General features: G+C 35.2%; 1 non-coding gene across 1 annotated transcript; it reads left to right on the top strand.

The window, feature by feature from the left end:
• The first annotated feature begins 20,207 nt into the window (after positions 1-20,207).
• Positions 20,208-20,346, top strand: LOC117715884 (small Cajal body-specific RNA 21). Its single transcript, XR_004607675.1, has one exon.
• The last annotated feature ends 232 nt before the right edge of the window (positions 20,347-20,578 follow it).

The following is a 20,578-nucleotide window of genomic DNA, read 5'->3' as shown; positions in this document are numbered from 1 at the left end:
GGATGTTTCCACTTTTTTTAAACATTAAACAGTGTCTTATGTTACCAGGTTGGTCTTGAACTTGCTATAAGAATGTCCTTGACTTTCTGATCCTTCTCCTTCTACTTCTCCAGTACTGGTATTCTGGATATCCAATATCACACCAGCTATCTTTTAAGATAATCATATATTTTGTCTTTAATAGCTAGCAATCAAAAGTCTCTGCATGCACTAAGTCTGTGTGATCAACATAGCAGTTCTTGAATATAGGAAACACTCTTGTACTGGTGCAAAACAACCAAAAGCCATGGATGCAATTTGGTTGTCTCCTCATAGATGACTAGCTAAAAACAATAAAGGTAGGCTTATAGGTAGAAATTACTGATCACTTATGTATGTACATATGTATGTATTCATGTGTGTGTGTGTGTGCGTGTGTGTGTGTAAGTATCTAAAGAATGTAATGCTTTTTTTGAGTAGCCTTCTGGTGTTCTTATTACAGGCAATTTAAGAAGCCGTTGCTCAGCAGATTGTGGTAAGCAGAACTTAAGGGTCTCAGATACTGTCTGCCTTATGTATTACTGGTCAGATCACTCAATTACTCTCAGGGTAACTTCGTGAGTTCTAAAAGTCTGTAATTTTTCCTAGTAATAAACCTGTGTTCACATTGTTTACTTAGAGGTCAGAAATGCCATCACCTCAAAGACCCAGTGATGAAATGAAGTTGGTTTGGTAGATGCACTGAGTGTTAGTCATGGTTTTGAAATAGCAACATAGCAGACAACATAAAGCAACAACACATTTCCTCCTTGCTCAGACTGTTTGTTTCCTAGCTGTGAGCACCTTTAGGAAAGTCTTTGAAGGTTATCTCCGATTTCTGAATATATTCTGCAGATCCTTGCCAAGGGTCATGACTATAAATACATTTATAAATGCACCATACTCCTCTCTTCAGATGTGGACCAACATGAGTGTTTTATCTGGCCTTGTCCATTTCTTGCATGGCAGTTGAGTCAACTACATCAAGATCCTGTGCTTCAGCTCATTGGTGTCTTTCCTTGCTTCATGCAGCTTCCCTTTAGCCCTTTCTGCAATAACTGCATTCATAAATTAGTTGTCCTCACACCTTTGTCTGGCATGAGCAAAATATCCAAGACCTATTGAGGAATATATATATATATATATATATATATATATATATATATATATATATATATATATGTGTGTGTGTGTGTGTGTGTGTGTGTGTGTGTGTGTGTGTATTAAAGGCATATAATAAACATTGAGTAATATTTGAAATAATTATAGGTGGGGTAGCTTGAGAAGAAAAAACCATTCAAGCAAGTATCTGTGATGAGAGGTACTGACAATGGGCCCACAAATTCTGCAGTAAACAGGGAATGCAGGGAAATATTTATGATGTGTTTCAAAGATAGCAAGGTGATGATGACCTCTGGACGAGGTAGAGTCCAAGAAGTAGAGGTTAGAAATAGTTGAAACCAGTGAATGAGATTGTGGTAGGGATAGCAGAAGACCACCAGGTCACTGTGCTCCAGTCTCTACTCTGAAAGAGAAAATGAAGACAATGAATGGATTGCTGTGCCTCTGATATCAGAGGCCTTATTCTGAAATTCCTCTTTTTAGGACTTTCATCTTTGGAAAAAGTACCCTTTAAGGTAGATGGCATGGTAAATGTTAGTATGATCATTTAGACACTATTGCTCCTAAAGTTGCTTCTGGTTCCACTTATTCTCCATTTACCCATAACCCATCTTGTCTCTTTTCCTAATAAAAGAGTATAAATGTAGGCAGATTCACTAGCAAAAATTTCCAAATTTTACATTCTAACAAGGTTATCCTAATCTAATTTTCATATGGACACCTTGACATCCCATAAAATATGGTAACTCTGACATTTTCACTTATCAAGAAAGATCTGTTCTGTCTCCCTATATAATAAATAAATTGATGTTTTAAAAATAATTTTAAGTAATAACATTCAAAACTGTCGTGTTTTAGTAGATAGCAAAGATGTTGGTTCAGAAGTAACTCATGCATGGAAGGCATGCTTGTATTCTTTACCTATCTATCTATCTATCTATCTATCTATCTATCTAACCATCTATCATCTATCTATCAATCTGTTAATCAGCTACATGTCCATCTATTATCTATGTGTGTTGTGTGCTCAAAGAAATAAGAGGACAGCTTGCAAGAGTCTGTTTTGCCTCCCAATGTATGAGTCCAAGGAATTACACTGTGGTTATCAGGTTTGGCATTGTGTTTACCTTCTGAGCCATGTTGTGACCCCCCATAATTGTATTTTATATGAACTTAATCATTAGCACCAGAAATACACTAATTAGCCAAATCTGTTTTGATGTTATTTAAGGAGAATTAAATGAAACTTTAAAACAGATCGAGGACATCCATCGAGGATTGCTAATTTATCCTTGCCATCAATGTTTCTGACATTTAGGTAAAAGGTCTTAATATCCTAATATGAGGAGATAACTCACCTAAACTGTGGATTTATAATCATAAATCGCAAGAATCTATCACAAAAGGCAACTCATTAGAGTTTTAACCTTTGATAAGTTATATGGTTATGTCTCATGACAATAGACACCCTCTGGTAACCTCTTAGATCAGAAAAGGAAGTTGATATTAATTTTACTAAATTGTGTGGACTCTTGAACCTACGATACTGAGATTATTACTTGATTTTATAAATCAAACCAAAAGGTGAATTCTTACAACCATGTGTTGGGAGAAGGAGGGTTTTAAGAGTTGCCAGGTAGACTATGTGAATAGTTACACTGATTCTGCCATCAACTTTTATTCTTTTCCAAAGAAAGTCCATGCTAGTATAACTTAGCATACACTTGGCCAGCTGTTTCTTTATTCATCAAAAAGTGGAAATGAAGATTGTGTTCCTATTGCCTTTACATTGTGTAGGTATCGAGCTGTGTTCCTGTTTACTTATATTATGTAGGTATTCTAACCTTCCTTCTGACTTCACCATTGTTCAGTTGGTCATAAAACCTACCTTGGATAGAGAGCTACTATGCAGAATGTACATTCATGGTCACATTCCAAAATATAAATCTTATTTATTTGAAGATTTTATTTTATGTGCCATACATGTGGATGTGCATGTATCTGTGTAATACACAGGGTCTGTACACGGGAGTCCATTGACTGTAGAGTTCAGAATGGAGGCATCCAGTCCTTGGGAAGTGGCGTTGCAGGTAGTTTTAAGCTGCCTGAATTGGTAATTGAGAACAGGACTCTGATTCTCTGCAAAGGCAAAATCACCTCTTTACCATCAAACCTCCAGGCCTAAAGAATATAATTCTCTTCATGATGAATGTGTCAATTCTGAAACACACAGCAATTATATATATATTTTTACTATGGCTTTTCTTCAATACTTATGAAATGCCACATACATAAAGAACAATACAAACTGTCCATGGATTATAGAAAAGAAAGATGATAGCTAGGCATAAGGCTTTATTTATGTTGTTTTATCTTTTTGCTTCTCATATATAAATGTGTGTGTGTGTGTGTATACACATACACATATATATGTATACACACACACACACACACACATGTTCCTTTGTTCTCTACCAGTTCAGTCATCTCACTGTTGAGAAAAATCACACAGATGTAGGTAAATGTCAGTTTTCCCCTTATGTCTGAGTTTATATCATGTTAGCATTGTTCCGGAGGTACATGCTGATGTGATAGGGACCTGTATCTTCTCTTCTCTTTGATCTGCAATCTACAAGGCATTCAGAAGCTTTCCCTGAGGAGGGCATTTTCTTTTCTGTGTGGATGAGGGCAGTTTCATATGCTGGCACTAAGATGTAGAGTAGTACAGTCACATTGCTTTTGTAGAAGGAGAAATTGAAGCCAATATTCAAAGAAAGCAAAAGCGTCCTGGTTAGCTTTGTCAACTTGGCATAAACCTATAGACTATCTCAGATGAGGAACTGCTCCTATAAGAACAGCCTGTGGCCATGCCTGAGGAACATTCTCTAACTTGCTAATTGATGAAGGAGATCCCAGTCAGCTCTGGGGAGTATAGTACCCCCGTAAAGGAGTTTGGTGGTAGAAGAAAAATAGCTAGTGATGCTATGAAGACAAAGCCTGTTAGCAGCATTCCACTATCGTCTCTACTTCAGTTCTTGCCTTTAAGATCCAGTCATGGCTTCTTTTGATGATGCACGGTAAAGTATACAATGAAATAAATTCTTTTCTCCCCAAGTCGCTTTGGTCAGTGTTTTAATACAGCGACAGAGAAGCAAACTGGATCAGAGAGAAAAAAAAAAAAAAAAAGAAAGAAAAACGACTGGATAATTAGAGGTCTTGATTATAATTTTTGTTCTCTACTATTTTTTTTTCATTTTAATTTTTAAAAACAGGGTCTTATATAGCCCATACTGATGTTGAAATGTCTTCATAGCTAAGGGTAATATTCAATTTATGAGTCTTCTCTTTCCATGTACCCAGGTGATGAATTACAACTTACAGGCATGAACTCAGGACAGTTGGATAATGTCATACTGCGGGTGGAGCCCAGGTTGTTGTTTTGTTTTTTATGATAGATAAGCACCAGGCTGATCTTGTCCTTGAAATGTCCTACTTGTATTTTAAAAAGTTCTGGTCAGTAATTATACTCTAGATAGAAATATATATTCTGATGTTCCACCTACCCCTGACTCCCCGTACTAAAGTACTGATCTTTCTTGGCTTCTATATTTAACAAACATCACCGATATCTGCTTTTGAAGTTAAACTTGGCTATAAACAGAAGTTTTTTTCTTCTCATTAAAACTAATTAATGATATATTATGTGATTTTATTATATTTCAATCATATTTCTACAAATTAAAAATGATGTTATAATACATGTTTATAAAGCTATTGTCACAGTTGAAATTAGTATTTTATAATAGATCATAAACATGGGGTTAAATATCAAGGGGATAAACACTTTAATGTTTAAATCCTTATTGATAAGTTGCATTCTAGAACTGATAAAAATTTACTTTTTTAAAAATATTATTTTCATGTTTAACACTACTATTTTTCAATATCTCTCATTTAGTGAGAGGAAAATGAAAATTCACTGATGTTTCAATTTGTACATAATCTATTGCAATGAGGTTAAACACATTTATACATGTTATACATGTATACTGTTTAATAGAGTTGACCTATTTGTAGAAAGGAAAACTGAAACTTAATGAGAAGCAGTACCTCACTTCAGCAAATAGAAAGGCATCTAGACCATTAAGGAATAAATGCGAAAAAATATTAAATTTATTCCTTCCATTAATAATGCTAATGGTTTTAACCTCTATTTGAACACCACTGATAGCAAATTACCATGTAACTTCCTAAGCATAGTACTTATACTGACATTCCTTCAATGAAATTGCATTGTTAAAATCTTTTCTGACATATGTAGATGAACTGTAGTGGTTATTCACTCAAGAGTGAAGAAAATAAATGCATTTTTTGCACTTTTCTCTAGTCTCCAGAACATCTTAGTATTAAGAAAAGCATCTCACTCAGTAGCAGGTTTAAAAAAAAAATCACTCTTTTTTTTTTCCCAAGCAACAGCGTGACTTTTGACACTTCCAGGCAGATTAAGAACTGAAGTCACAGTAGGCAGCCATGAGTCTAAACACACTGAGCAATGGGTCTCTCCATTGGTGGGAGGAAATTAGTGACTAAAGCCCTTAAAACCATGGATCAATGGTAGCAATATGCTCCAGGGAATCTATGAACAAGAATCTTTGTTTTCTGTCTCACAGAGGGCATCAGTAGAATGTGCCACCTGCAGAAGTCAATAGAAACCATTCGGCAGTGGGGTGTGGTACAGATTTTAACTGATCTGAGGTATGGCCAAAGGAAAAAAAAAATATGTGTCTGAGTCTGTGGTAATTACTTTCTGCATGGTAGGAAACTCTGAGACATAAACAAATTAATAATGGCAAAATATTATCAGAACAAATATGATAAGTTAGTTTTTTTTATATGACCTGGTGGTATGATGTTTTAATTTCAGGAGTAATAGAGAAGACATATGCTGTTTCTTCTGACTGGATGTAAAATGTTTCTCCTCCGCTCTGTCACAATTAATATGATAGCTACAACCCCAGAAGAGTGAGCAAAAAGTAAATGTGTAGCTAAATGCCAGTCCAGTCTACCCTCCAGAACACGTACAGGTTAGGAGTTTTCATTTTGCTGATAAGTCGAGGACCTTTCTGCCCACTTCTCTTTCATCCTGTACTCTTCCCTTTGTATCTGCTGCTTTTTTCTGGACTAGGAAGGAACAGCAGAGGAGAGTGTGTGTATGTTCAGCTGAAACCACACAGATGGAGAAGGCAGAGCCAAGACTTGACTGAGAGAGAAGTGACAGAAGACTCAGTAGATAGTGTCTGACTATGGCTGCTTTCCCCCAGGATGCATTGCAGCAGCTCCCATACAGGTAGGTATGAGTTTCATCTATCTATCTATCTATCTATCTATCTATCTATCTATCTATCTATCTATCTATCTATCTATGTGTCCAGAGGTTCTGCACATTTTACATTGTGATTTAAATTAATCCATGTCACACATTATTTTTTAAATGAGAGTGAAAGATGTATTTATTTTTTATTTCATGTTTATAATCTGTTGGTTTGATGATGATCTAGCCTATATTGTCTCTAGAATCAGAAGACTCCTTTATGATTCCAATTGCTAGGCTGTGTTGACACCACAATCTTCTTGCTATTTCTCCTGGGTTAATTAATAAACATCCTGCCATCCAGTGCTCCTAACTTTGCAAGTATGTACTCATTGTTCTCTTTATAAGACTAGGCCTCTAGGGGGCTGGAGAGATGGCTCAGTGGTTAAGAGCACTGACTGCTTTTCCAGAGGTCCTGAGTTTAATTCCCAGCAACCACATGTTGACTCACAACCATCTGTAATGGGATCTGATGCACTTTTCTGGTTTGTCTGAAGACAGCTACAGTGTACTCATATAAGTAAAATAAATAAATCTTTTAAAAATTAGGCCTCTAAATATTGAATATTCTCTTAATCTAAATTGGATATATTTTATCAGCTTATTTATAGGAGATATTATTTGGGGTTTTATATTCGTTGCCTTTATTAAGCCGTATTTCTCTGGTTTTATTTATTTGTTTGTTTACTGTCTTATAATATAGCATCATACTACTGTTTTATTTTCTTAATTTGTCCCATTTATCCCTTGTGATATTTCTCTCCAAAGGTAATGTGTTCTGTAGTTCTGTCCAAGGAAAACATGTTCTGTGGTTCTGGTTCCTCAGCGTGTGCTATTTGTTTGGTAGCTGACTTACCTTCAACTTGTCTATTTTTAATAACAGTCTTGTGTTTGCATTGAATTAACATTCTGATCATTTTCTTTATAATTTTGGCTATTTAAAATTTAATTTCTAAGAGATTAGTCTTCTTTTACTTAATATCTTCTCAAGTATTTATTTTACTTTCAAAATTTTAACTAATCAAAGTCAAATTTCAAGAACTAGTTGAGATTATCTCTGATGTGGCAATGCATGTCGGGACACCTAAAGGTACCCACTACCTGTTTTGAATTCTGCTTCATCCTTTCTCACCCAGTGTGCATCGGAGGCTGGACACCCCAAGAGGAGAAGCAGACCACTACAATGACAGTCCTTTGCGCTCCATTCTTCCATGCCTGGTGTGCAGCAGCGCCTGGACATCCCAAGGGAAGAAGCCTAAAACAGAACCACACATCTGTACGCCTCTAGCAGGGCCAGCCCACTTTCCTGCCCAAGCAAGGTACATGGCCCACTCTCCTGAGTGTTGCAGCCAGTGAGAGGCAGGGCTAGCTCTCAGACTCCCATGACCCTGAAGCCAGTTTGCCCAACTGCTGCATGGTGAGAGGTGAGAGGGGAAGGCATAACCCTGTACCCACGCCACGCCACAGCAGAGGAGTGGCAGGGTCAACTGTCCTGCTATTTAACCTTTGAAGGGGCTCACGTGTGTGTTCGCCTCGCACCTTCTGCCACCAAGGTCAGCTCTGCTGTGCTGTCCAGATGAGGAGCAGGGCCCACTCTCGAGAGTGTTGCAACTGGTGAGAGGTAGGGAATAACTCTCAAGAGCTCATATGTGTGTCGACAGCTTTTTTAACTGCCAGAGGTAGCAAGGGGTAAGAGTAACTCATCACCTGTGTCCTTACCACCCCAAGGCAGGTGAGTGGTGGGGTCAGCTCACTGAAACGCTTTCGAAACAGCTCTTGGAACAGGTTCTTCCCACACCCTTGCTGTCAGGGCCAGCTCTACTCTGTTGCTTCTGTAAGATGCAGGGCCTGCTCATCAGAGCGCTACAGGTCAGAGATGGAATCAGCTTTCTAAAACACTGCATCAGTGAGGGGTGGGCCAGTTATGTGCACCTCCTGGATATCCATGTGTTTCCTAGCAGATGGCCCCGAACAAGGGCATTGACATGTTCTCTAGAAGTAGTACAAGCCATGGACGTCAACACTAACCCCTACCGCTGCGTAGCCACAGACCAAACTGGGACTTCACCATGGCTTCAGGTGGCAGGGTTGGGCACTTATGTCAGACAACCTGTCTCCACCCTCAGCTCTCCAGTTCCATCTCTCTTCATGATGCTCAAGCTGTTCCACTTCTCTTTCTCTAACATCTGACCAGCACATGCTCACACACTGTGGGAGCTCCCACTGCAGGAAGGCCACACGGCTGACAGACCCCTGGGTGACATCCTCCGTCCATGCTACAGAGCAGGGTTGCATGTGGATGTCTGTGGTCCACTGTGGCATGAGCTTAAGGGCAGATCTGTGAATGATATGGCAGTCTGCAGGGCTATGTTTGCCTTCCTCCTCCAGCTCTTCCCTGCCTGGATTTTATTTTATTTTTATGAGTTCTAGGTATAAGACAGCTTTGGCCACCAAGCTGGGAATCAAGTTATGATGAATGAAGCCCTGCTATTTGGTCTGCCCCTCACTGACACAGGAACAACAGCACCAGCGACATGTCTCGCTGCCCATTGCCAGGGGTTGCACTTTTAAATGTTTATAAAAAATAGATGAGTAGACAGAGTAGCTGTTCTTGTGTATTAAAATGAGCAATTATTATATATTAAGGTTAAAATATGTTTAACTAATTTTCTTGAAGTCTTAAGAAAATTTCTTTGTATATTATGTTTTCTGAAAAAAAATTCTTAAGAAAATTGTCTTGTTAAAAGTTTCCTATCAGGGCTGTATCAATCACAATTCTAAATATTGTTTAAATTAAAATTGTAAAATTTTGGAAATATATGGATAAATATTCTTATTATATATTGTATATGTACATTCATGTTCATAGATGCTATTATGTATAAATTATATATAACTGAATATATAATACATACAACTATATATAATTAGATATAATATATGCAATTATATATAATTTATATGTATAATAGCTTCTATGAAATTTAATTTTAGTAAGTTTAGTAAGGACAATCAAGTTTAGAAAGAAGCACACATGAAAATGAAGTTTTAGCAGCATTGTCATGAAACACGGTTTGGAACATCAGGAAAGAAGGCCCCTGGGAATGAAGGAAAGGTCCAACATTTAAAGACCCTGTTGATCTTCCACAGGACCTGAGTTTGATTTACAGCATCCATGTTTGGTGGCTAATACCTCTGGAATTCCAGTTCCAAGGGATCTGACACTTCCTTTTGGCCTCTGAGCACTTGTGCACATAAGTGTACATAGACACACAATAAAAATAAGTAAACTTATAAAAAAGATTCCCATTAAATGAGGGTGCTTAAAATAATGTGAAAATAATAGTTAAGTATTTATGAATATTGTCTTTGCTATATTAAATTCTTTCAGTCCTAAACTTACCAATATGTGAATAATGCTTCTATAGTATTAAAAAAATTTTTTTCTGTAAGAAAAATCTAGACAAATTGACAATGGAATTCATTTTCATATCAATAAATGTGCCCCCTATTTGGAACACGTTGCTTGTTTTAAAATGCTTTTCTCTTTTATGCGATGCTCTAAGTTGATTGATGATGTCTATTGGAGGTTGTAGGGAATATTTCTGCACATGGTCAAAAGTAACAAGATCAGACCTCCAAGCAGTCCATCATACCCAGAGCTTTGTTTCTACAATGGAATAGAGGGATTCAGATGACCTGGAAAATCAATCAAATAACACAAGTGATGAATCACGCATTAGAGGAATTACGAGTCAGCCCTATATTTCAATGGTCACAACAAGGATAAAACCTCAAATGCTTGCAATATAGCTTGGTGGTAAAGACTTGTTTTATATGTAAAAAGATAGATAGGTATTCTGACTGTGCATTGAAATAAAAAAATCAAAAAGAAAACTACATTACAGGAAACATTTTTATTTGATTATTTTAATGTATCTACTTGCTCACAATAGTCATTATTTAAATGGGAAATTATTTTAAAATTAAGATAAAATGGTCTCAGTTTTATCCTATCATTTAAAAGAAGTATGGAATCTTCCAGGACTAAATGAACAGACAGATTAAGAGAATTTTCTAAGCTTACTCTGTGCTAAGTTCCTTGAAATGACATCACTTTATGTTTGTTTTAAAATCGAACATTTATATAGATTGTATAATATTTAATGATTATATCTTAACCTGTCATTTATTATATTTAAAACTACAGGATGGTTTAATGAGTGATTGACATTTTTAACACCCTAAATCTACTTAAGGAAGGCTTCAATAATGTATTTTGTATTACTATCTCAGATAAAAAATATATTATCTGTTTTTCATTTTCATTACAAATGCTGTCCCTGCTTCTTTTTGAGAAGGGCAAAATGAACTTGTAGTTCTGACTACAAACTTGCTGACAAACCATTCTGCTCAGTTGTTCCTGAAACCATTTCTGAAAGATGTATTTGGTTATATTTATATTCCTATTAACTCAAAAATCTAAAAATAATTATTTCTAACTTCCATTTCAACTCCCCATTACTCAGGACATACTTCACGTGTGGCTTCTCTGTAGGTAATCTGAGTAGTCTATGTGTACTGGGTGCTGGAATTTTTCTCTGAAGGCCCACGAACCAAGCGCTTCATCTAAACAACATCGGCTGAAGAAAGCTTTACTGTGAATTTTTATGTCTGTAGATGAGGGAAGCACAAATCCCCAGGGGTTACTAGACGGCGGCAGATGTGTGTTATAAGCTACAGTTCTATCCTGTAACCTGCCACCGTCTACCTTTTCTTCCATACATCACCACCAAAACTAACAAGATAATAGAAAACAAGTTTTGATTCCAGGATGATCTTGGTTGATGATGATGAATGGAGCAGAATAGACAGCCCGCTTTTCACGAGTTAAATTGAACTTGCGCTGCCAAACACCCAACAGCCGAGAGATTAGCAGACATGACAAGGGAAAAACAGAATTTATGTGCAAACACAATGGCACTTGGAACGAAATGAAAGAGAATTATGAAAATGTGAAATGTATAGATACTGAAATGCTGGCAGAGAAGAGAAGCCCTCACAACACATTATATAACGTTGGAAGCAATTGTTGTGGGGAACGAGGGCCAAGTAAATGCAGTGAGATATTTTGGGGATGTTTTTTTCTTTTAAATTTGGGCTACATAAAAAAAAAAAACCCACACTTTTTGGCATACAATACAAGTAATTATAGTAACTACAAACCATCTAGAATATAAAAAGAGAGAATCTTATCAGTTGACACTCACAAATAACAAATCTAACAAACATCTCAGCTTATTCGCCTACCACGTTTGGTGGGGCTTGCAGAATCCCAACTCCGTTAACCACAAGCCCTCTTGTGGTTATGCTAGGAAGAATATGACTGTATGACTTTCCCACTTCTAAATTACTTAGAGGTAAATGTTATATATTCCTTACTACACTGAGGTCATTTAAATGAAGGTATTATTCCAATAACCTTTATTATTTTAAGGAAAATGTGACTCCATTATATTCAGGATTCTGAATCAGAATAAACACACAGGATTGTGTTTATCTCTATGCGTTCTAGTTCTGTTTTAACTTCTTTTCTTGTTTCTCAGACCAAAAGCCTGATGTGAAACATCTTAAAGGAGATTGTCTTATTCTTATTTTTATTAATTTATTTTTTTATGGATGACAGTGTGAGTTGGGAATATCTTACGTTTAAACCACTGATTCTTCCTTGTATATGGCTACATGCTCTAAGACCCATGGCAGATGCCTAATGCCTAAAACTGTGTCCCATATCAAACCCTTCTTATGTTGCTTTTTCTTTGTAAGAAATTAATGATAACTAACAATAAAATGAGAACTATAATACATATTGATAATGATTATTCAAAACATATAAATTATTTATTTATGGAGAACCAGCACCCTTGCACCAAAGAATATTTATCTAAGATAAAGTAAAATTAAATCTAAAATAATCATGATAACCTTCAGTACTTTAACTAGTTCCCCAAACCAGTTGTCTCATCTCTAGAAAGAAATAATTCAAACAAAATGCATGTCAGAAAATGTGAATGATAAACCATTCTCTACATTAAAAAAATTCTGTATATTCAGGGAAGTAGATATTTAGTCAATGCAGAGGGGGAAATAAATGAGTGAATTGCAAGAGATATGACAGTGTATGACTAGAATGCAAGTATTTAGGAGGTGTGGGCAGGGAGCTAGCTCATAGCCCAAATCAAGGACAATTCTATGCCCTCACCAAAGTCAACTAGACATAAAGTCAAGGTGAGCAGTAAGTTAAATCTTTAACCAAAGATATAGCGGTAGACATTGACAATTTTTAAGGATGTGAGATACGCTAGAACATCAGGTTACAGTTGTGTTATTAACATCAGTCAAGTGAGTTTAAGCACAATCTTGTTCTTGGAGATAATGACAGGTATTGTGTGACTCAGACTCACCGGAGAGATTTAACAATGGCAAACTTAATAAAACTAAGACTAAGATGTCAAACTTCATGAAGAGAAAAATCTACTGGAAATCAAGTTACAGAATTAAGACTAGAGATTAATATACACTGTTATCAACATTGCATAGATCTAGCTGATCAATAATTAAGTGGAGAAGTCAAAAAATACTGTAAGTTAGCTATTTCTGAAAGAAACCGAGTGACTATTTGCTGCCCGACAGCAGAATGCTCATGATACCAGAATAAACTCTCCAGACTCAAGGGTAGACTATAAACTAAATTCTAGAAGAGTTCTAAATGTGTCTGGAAGGTTAGAAAACAAATTAAGTTTGTTCATCTCTCATGAAATTATTGTAGTAATAAATAGCAAAATTTTAATATTTTACCAATTTGTAGGGAAGCTTAAGTAAAAATGAGTAAAAATATACATTATCATGAGATCAAAAAATATTTTGAGATTAATGGAAATAAAAGTCTAATAATTTAAAAAATAAAAAGAAGATAAAATGAAATTAAGAAAAAAGTTGTATTTGTAAATGTTTATTAAAACAAGATCACAAGACAAGATGGCTGTCTCACACTATTGAAAATCAGAGTCTTATCCTCATATCCCATGGTAATGGCAGAAAATGAAATATTGTAAGTTATTTTCTTATCCATATATATATGCTGTGTTACATGTAAACTAACACTGATTTAACTGGAAAACACACAGAGAGAGAAAGAGAAAAAGAAAGAGAAAGTCATGATAATACCTATAACTAAATATAAAATTTAAAACATAATACCTCAAGTCAAACACCTTCATTTTTATACTAATTTTCTGGGAAAGAAAGATCAGAATAAACACAAAGCTGGATTTAAAAAGAAGAAAATTAGATGAGAGTTTAAGTAAGTGCAAAGTAAAAAGAATAATTGAGAAAAGTACATGAAAATGAGATTTCTTGACATATCTAATGGAACAGGTAATTTTCAGGTAAACTATGTAAAAGTAAAAAGTCTTGATTCTATAAAAGATATTACCAATAACCTCACAGAGATCACCATCATGATCCATGAAGGGAAGTGACAATCAATGTTTTATTTAAAGGGTTTATGTTTGTCAATGACTATCTACACAGAAAAACAACAACAACAACAACAACAAACCCCACCAAATTTACTTTTTCAAACTGAAAAGAAAATCATGGAAAATCTGTGCAGACTCACAAGAGACCGAGTCAGGACTGTAAAATCTTCCTACATAAAGCTGGGACATGTTTACTTAGATAGAGGCGTAACAGAGATAAGAACCAAGCAACCTTGCCCTAATGTGACTCTCCATTGCTAAGTCTTTGACTCTCCATTGCTAAGTCTTTCTCTTAGGTAAAGGACATGAAAATGTTGGATGTCTGGCTTAAATTCTTTTTCCTATACATAGTAATTTTGCCATGGTAAACTTCTTGTAAAAGTTGGAACTTTATTGTACAATTAATGTTTTTTTTTCTTAATTTTGCTAGGCAAGCTCTCTCCGCCCCCCGGGCCACTTCTCTGGTTCACCTTTCCCATGGCTGACACAGCCTACATTAGTCAGAGCCTTGCACTCGGAACTGCTCAGACCCGAGTGTTCTAGCAGAGCAGCTGCAAAGACACTCATTCTCAATAACAGACATCTCCAGACAGCTTTAGGGAGTCTATTTCCAGGGAGTTCCACAGAACGGAACTATTTCTTAGCTCCTCACCATTGGGAGAGCGGTGGCCATGCCAGTCCATGTGTGGCTTTCACATGCTTGGCTCTCCTTATATCTACTACTCCTTTATGTAATTTTATTGAAAGCTTTCAGATAGTATGTGTTCATGTTTCTGCCTACATCCAGTTTTTCCCTGCTTTCTCAACCTAACTACTAATCTCCTTTCTTTTCACATCTCCTTTCTTTCTTTATTTATAAAACAAACAAAAAGAAAGAAAAAGAGAATGAAAAAGAAAAAGTAAAAAACCCAAATGCAAAAGAAAAATATCACTCACACACATACAAACACACACACGGGGGGGGGGGGAAGAGAGAGAGAGGGAGAGAGAGAGAGAGAGAGAGAGAGAGAGAGAGAGAGAGAGAGATTCATGACACAAAATTGAAAACTGTAGTATACAAACAAAAGGCCAGGAAGACAAAAACAAACAACAACAAATAAACAAACAAGCAAAGAGTACAAGACAAAAAAGTACACAATGCCTTTTATTTTGTGTTTGCACATCTACTGCTGGACATTGGGTCCTTAAGTGCAGTTTATATCACTAACAAGACTCCAATGTAGAAAACTAACTTTTCTTTACAAGCAGTTGTCTGTAGCTTCTTGGTTAGGGTTGAGAGCACAGTCCACTTCTTCCTCTCAAAGTTTGACTCCATCAGTCTTGAGCCTGTACAGACCAGCCACATCCTGTCAGAGTCTCTGTGACTTCACGGACTTTTCAGTCTTGCTGTATCTGGAAGATGCTGTTTCCTTGGTGCCATCCACTCCCTTTGGCTCTTAAACTCTTTCCATCTTTTGTCATACATACATCCCTGAGCCCTCATGGAAGAGGTTCAATGACATCCCACTTAGGACTGACTGTTCTAAAGTCTATCTCTTTCAGTACACTCACTGTCCAGGTTGTGTCTCTGAAACTTCCATTGCAAAAGGAAGCTTCTCTGATCTTGGAAGAAGGAGGATACTTACATCTGAATGTAGCAGAGTATCAACAGTAGTCATTTTATTGTTTTTTCCTTTAGTAGAATGGTAGTATTTTGTTTACCCTCTATATCCAGGAAGGAGTTCCTGTCAAATCCTTGGCCACCTGAATCATATGAGGCATGGATGCTATTTTGTGGAGTGAGCCTTCAATCAGTCAGAGAGGCTGGTTATTTTTTACAATATTTGTACAGCAATTGTAGCTCTGTATCACACAGATAGGTTAACATTGTAGATTACAGTGTATAAAGATGGGTTGGTGTTTACCTGTCTTCTCCCTTAGTGTGCAGAGTACCTTTCAGAACCATGAACACTGTGTGTAAAGGCTCTGGTCAGGCAGTGACTCAAAAGTTTAATTACTGCTTGTTTAATGAGATATTTAAGGTTTGTATTCAGCAATAAATTCATACCATAAGTTTGTGGACAACAACTTTGCCTTAGAAATAGCTTGAATGTTTGGAAGTTTCCAGGATCTCCATGGCTAATGGCTCAACTAGGTGTAGTCTCTTCCTGGCATGGGATGTTTCCTTTGGTAGCAAGATGTCCAGCTAGGGCATTGTCTCTCCTATTCTTTGGCAACTCTATCTAAATTTCTTTCACATATGTATATATTTTAAGAAGCTTCTACCAAAATAGTTTTTCATTTGAAGAATCATATGGAATCCTACATTCTTTAGCATTCTCTATTTCTTTCTTATTATCACTTTCTTCTCTATTCCTATCATAATTGCTAATTTTTATATTGATGTTCAAGTTCTAAATTCTGTGACATTTCTTCTGATGACTCTGACATTTTAAAACCTGTAAATAATATGTCTAGTTTTACTGTTATATATATGCTCAAAATATGACTACCTACATTTTTAATTGATTTTTCTATGGTGGGCATTTTTGTCACAATTTCTGTAGTTAAGTTGTATCACAAATATAAACAGTATAATCTCAATTTGTGTATCTGCAAGCCTCACCTGGATTTCAGCTATTTTATGTCCTGTGATTAACATTGCAGCCATCGAATTCACTACAGCAATCGATGCAGTACAAAATTTGAGATTTGATTTTTTTTTTAATTTCCTTGGCAAATAATAGATATTACATTTTCATCCCTTATAAGAAACTGTATCTTATTCTATTTTCCTGTCATATTTTTAATTACTGACAAAAGTGAATTCTTTACATGATCCAGAATTAAGATGTAATTGTTGCTGATAATTTCACATTTGGAATATTTTTAAAATTTAGAATAATTTTTGATTAGTAAGAGAATATTGTTTTATAGTTTATACATCTTTTATCTATGTTGATTACATTTAATATTTTATACAAAAGTGGGAAAAATCACTTACCTACTTGACAATAGTTGTTTGAGCTCCGAGTACTGGTATTCAATTATTTCTGTATGTTTATGCTTTTGTGCTTAGATTTTCATTTCTGTTCGCTGGCTTATTTTGATATTGTCTATAGTACATTGCTATAATTAAGCTTATATATACAAGGTCATTATCCATCTTTTTGTGTTTCTTTTCAGAAGTACCTTGGTTCCTTTTAAATAATTTTTTATTTACTTTAAATATATGACTCTTATAGCTGATTTATATTAGAAACTCTTGCAGTCTTGATAAGAGCAACAATAAATTTATACAGAGACATTTAAAAATCATGGCTTTCTGTATGGAAACAAACATTCTCATATAAATTAATAATCATATAGAGTTAATAATTATACAAGAGAGGAAGAATTATTTAAATTTATTTATGCCTCGGTTTGCTTAGTGTCCTTGAAGGATTTTTTTTTCTTGAAGTAGAATCATCATGGTCTGACCCTGTTGCTGACATAGACATGCTCTGTAGCTTCCTAGGGATTCTATTTTGAAAATACAGCTCATATCAGGTAGTATAATGTCTGCTTTTCACAAACTCGTCCTTGAGGACACAGACAACATGCTCTTCATGAGTTAAGCAATGAAAACTCACTATTCCCTGTTTGTTACAACATTGCTCTTGGCAGAAGTGGGGCAGAAGATCTCAGGGAATTTTAGAAAATGTAAAAACTCCCCAGCAGTAAACTCAGGGAGGCACTGTTTAAAATTCCTTTTGCCAGAATCTGCTTGGGATTTCATTTCAGAGTATCCCTTGCAGCTTCAGCGGGATCACAAATCTCAAAATAATTCACCTATGGGCTCAGCCAGCCCCTGGCATAGCAATTGAGAGTTGAGTTCCTGGGAAAAAAAAAAACATAGTAAAAAATACCTCTTAGCCAATAAAAAATGTTAGATCCTTTACAGCTTTAGAAAAAAAAGAAACAGAGTACATTTCAAAGTAATTAAACTGTTTTGTAACTTGTTTGGAAGTAATGCAAAGTTTTGAAAATATTTATGTGAGAAGTAATATAAAATGTAAACACAAGAGAGAGGAGACAGATATTTGTATGTGGATGTATACATGGCCAAGGTATTACCACTAAGGGATTATGCCTTTTTCAGTGAATAAAAATATGAATTACAAGGCTACAATGTGTTTTTTTATTTCTTTTAAAAAATATTTATGTTCTGACACTTTCTTCTGTGTGCATCCTTATTCCAACTGAACATGTGGACACCATGAAACCAGAGGTTGGCATGAGGTGGATTCCTTTCTTACTCTTTACATGATGCACTGAGGCAATGTATATCAGTTGAATCTAGAGCTCTGTGAGACAGACCTAGGCTAGCTGACCCACTAAACCAGGAATCCCTTTGTCTGCTTACTGGATTGGGAAGAAGTGTGTCACACTTGCCTGTTTTATGTATATAGTGGAGATTCAAACTCTGCTCCTTACACTTATGATATAAGTATCCTATTCACTTAGCCTTCTCCCCATAACTTACAATATATATTTTCCTTAAAGTTAGATTAATTTTCTAAACACACACACACACACTCACATCAGTATTATTTATCCATCATCTATAATATATATATATATATATATATATATTCTATCAAATATCTATCATCTATCATCTATTTACATCTCTATATAGATAGATAAGTGTAGAAAGCAGATACATACATATATATATATATATGTTCAATTAAATCCAAGTTTTTATTAAAATAATAAAATTATTTTTAACACTATGATAACTCAGCAAACAAACAGTATTTTCCTCTTGCAATATCAGCTTCTATTATCTATTAAAATCTAAACCCAGTGTGGGTAGGTTAGTCCCTTTTAACTTAATAATGATGAGCTGAAAATAATACAACACAATTGGCATTATCATTTATTTAAAATGGGCAAAAATATGATTGTTTTCAAAGAAAACAATCCCCATGATTTAAATAGGATCTAAAAATTCTATTTTATGAATTAAGAGTATTTTCAGACCAAAATCTCAATATTTATTTTCTTTTCAAATGCATCAAATTATATATATATATATATATATATATATATATATATATATATATGCTCTGAAGCACTGAGCTTCTCCACAGCCCCTATTTATTTTAATAAAAGTATAAATAAGATATGTGTACATGATTTATAATAGTGGTTTTTTCTAGTGTAATTTTACATCATCTCAAGTAGTTCACTAATGAGCTCAGAGCATTAACTTATTCATAATAAAAATTGATGCAAAGCTTTTGACTGCTTTGAGGTTGGTGATTTGACTTCTACTTGGTACAATGTTTCCAATTCTCTTCCCTTTTCCCTCCTTGACATAGTCTGGCTATATAGCTCAGGCTGTCCTCAAACTCCTAATCCTTCTAATCCTGACTCCCAAGGGCTGGGATTAGAGACATGTGCTAACATAATTGACTGCTTGCAGGACTGAATTGGTCTACAATCTGTTTATTGCATAGAAGTGAAATCTCAATTTAATACTTGTCAGGGAAATAACTTTACATAGTATGTGATGTATTTTAAGTCAAATTGACTAAACTGTTTATTTCAGTTACTATGTGCCATCTCCTCCCAAAATAGTCAAGAAAAAGTGAAAATAATTAAAGCAGAAAAGGAGTAGAACTGATTTCTTTATCTAATTACACAGTAGCTAAAATCATTAAAAGATATAACTTAGTTCTATTCCTAGGTAAATAAAATCAGTCCAAGAATTTGGAAATTATTCATCACCTTATGGTACTTTTGTGAAAGTATGATTCAAGCAATATTAAGATGAAAAGACAAGTGCCTTCTTATATTTACTTTCTATTCTATAATTTTAAATTCAATCTTTAGTCTTCAAGGTGTATTAGCAAAATGGTATGGAGATATATAAAATTCTGAACATTAAATAATTACATAAGTTCATATATAAGTCATTTTATAGTTATTGAAAGAAAAAATTTATTATTAGTATTATATATCATGGTTTTAAATTTTTTCATTTTATCATTAATTACTTGAGAAGTGTCTATCCTTTTTCTTAGCATGACATAAGTGATAGTTAAACCTTATGTTAAGTGATACTTAAAACTTAATAATACAAAGGCAGGTTTCATTTGAAGATGTGCTTGAAAATTAGAGTCATAAGGCTCTATTTCCTGGGATTTGGGCCCAGCCTACCACACTTCCACTCAGCACAGCCTAGAATAAAGGGGCCAGGCCTCCTTCCCTATGGGAGAGGTGCTTGAAGAAGGAGCCTCACCCATCTGGTCTGGCTTCACATTTAAAAAAAAAAAAAGAAAAGAGGAAAGGAAAGGAAAGGAAAGGAAAGGAAAGGAAAGGAAAGGAAAGGAAAGGAAAGGAAAGGAAAGGAAAGGAAAGGAAATTAGAGTCACTACAAGCATTGAAGACTTGCTCAATAAGCCTAGGTTCCAATGTGATGTGTGTGTGTGCATAAACACTTGAGTTTTGATAAATACTGGCATTGAAAATACTCTAATTAATGATGACTTTATTT

Source organism: Arvicanthis niloticus, chromosome 9 (genome assembly GCF_011762505.2).
Source record: "Arvicanthis niloticus isolate mArvNil1 chromosome 9, mArvNil1.pat.X, whole genome shotgun sequence".
NCBI lineage: Eukaryota > Metazoa > Chordata > Mammalia > Rodentia > Muridae > Arvicanthis > Arvicanthis niloticus.
Note: the sequence above shows the minus strand (reverse complement) of the source record. Positions and strands in the feature narration are given on the sequence as shown.